This window comes from Myotis brandtii, unplaced genomic scaffold (genome assembly GCF_000412655.1).
Source record: "Myotis brandtii unplaced genomic scaffold, ASM41265v1 scaffold39985, whole genome shotgun sequence".
Lineage (NCBI taxonomy): Eukaryota > Metazoa > Chordata > Mammalia > Chiroptera > Vespertilionidae > Myotis > Myotis brandtii.
This window is the reverse complement of record NW_005365363.1, coordinates 1-1,814: the sequence shown is the minus strand read 5'-3', so window position 1 is coordinate 1,814 and position 1,814 is coordinate 1. Positions and strand designations below refer to the sequence as shown.

At 43.1% G+C, this 1,814-nt stretch overlaps 1 pseudogene; it reads left to right on the top strand.

Moving 5' to 3' along the window:
* Window positions 1-291: 291 nt before the first annotated feature.
* On the top strand, window positions 292-595 carry LOC106727278 (annotated as a pseudogene).
* Window positions 596-1,814: the final 1,219 nt, after the last annotated feature.

The following is a 1,814-nucleotide window of genomic DNA, read 5'->3' as shown; positions in this document are numbered from 1 at the left end:
GTTCTCTCTTTTAACATTGTTTCTGCTGCAGAAAATGGACAGCAACGTCGTGGCCCACTCACCACTAACTATTGTTTCTGCTTCAGAAAATGGACAGTCATGGCCCACTCACCACTAACTATTGGGTAGTGGGCAGCATGGAAGCTGAACTGGAGATTGGAAAGACTCATGAGGCGACAAAAGACCGGTGATGGACTGAAAGACGGACCACTTAAACCTGAGCCACACGTTTCAGGTTTACCTCAGATAAACTTCTGGCCTTTCCGGGGGTGATGACCTCCCCACGACAATATGCCTCTCGCTAAGGATCTCCTCCATCCCGCTCCAGAAGAGGAGAAAACACAAGAAGAACCGCCTGGTGCAGAGCCCCAATTCCTGCTTCATGGATGTGAAATGCCCAGGGTGCTATAAAATCAGCACCGTCTTTAGCCATGCAGAAACGGTAGTGTTGTGTGTTAGTTGCTCCACTGTTCTCTGTCAGTCAACAGGAGGAAAGTCAAGGCTTACAGAAGGATGCTCCTTCAGAAGGAAACAACACTAAAAGCACCTCAAATCAAGATGAGTGGGGAACCATCCAACAAACACATTTTGGATACACAAAGAGATAAACTTCTGTACAAGGTAAGGGGATCTTACAGTAGTAGCCTACTTCAAGGTATCAACTTCTCTATTGAGTTCAGGTGTAAAAAACAAGAGGAAGTTCTTTTTTTCTGACCTCTTTATTCGTTGTCTACTAGTGACTAGCTGGGAGAGCAAGTCCAAAGCTGGGTGGGCTACCTCCTGGCTGGGAGGAGAAGTGGAGACTGGGCTATGGGGCTCATGGAGGTCAGAGAAGAAGGCATGTATGTAGGGAAGAGCATCTTCAGGGTGGTGGTGGTGAACCTGGAGGGAGCCTGGAGCAGTCCCTGAGGTGGAGTGCTGACTTCTGAGGTTCAGTGTGGTTGAGGTTGCACAGTTCATTCGAAGAGCCCAGAAGGAGATGAACACCATGGAACCACCAAGAGTGTTTACTAATTCAATACTCAAGCAAGCCATATGGTTTTGAATTCTCTGCTGCCAACATCCCATTTAAAATTTGTATATATATTTTAGGTTTAGTGGGAAGGAAACCTAAAAACAATATTTCCTTCTGATTATGAAACTAATAAATAAAAGACCCATGCATAGGGGAAATGATATAAATGTGATGGTGTAGCCATACTGGAGAAAACTGTGCTGTGGTAAACTATGTGTAGAGTATGATACTGTTTACATGAAAAAGAAAGGCCCCACAGCAATGCCATGTGCTGTGTGAGGATGTCATTATGGAAGTAAATGCATAGGAACTGATATCAGAGGACTCTCAAAGGAGCTGCTTCCTGTGGCTGTGCTGGACAGGGTGCCACAGATTGGGTGATGGGTAAAGGGTTTCAAAAGCAACAGTTTTCCTAGAAGGGAATGTAAATAAAATTTGATAAAAATTAAAAGAATGAGATGGATCTGCTTGCACTGATAAATTTTGGTTATTTCCCCTCCAACCTCCCCCACCCCCCTGAAGGAAACAATTAACTGTGCTTACCTTTGGGGAGATGGACAGAGGGTGTAAGCAGACAGAAAGTTCCACTATTAGTTTTGTACTTTGCTGGGCCCTCAATTTTCTAATTATGTTTCTATATTACCTTTTTAAAAATGCCAATAGAATTTTCTGGGTAATAAGATAGTGGGCCTCTTTTTGCTCTTTTCTTTATCTTCAACTATTAAAGGAAACTAATAGATGTTATTTGAAAGGAACTTGCACAAAGTAATATGTGATCTGGATTGATAATTTTGAAAAT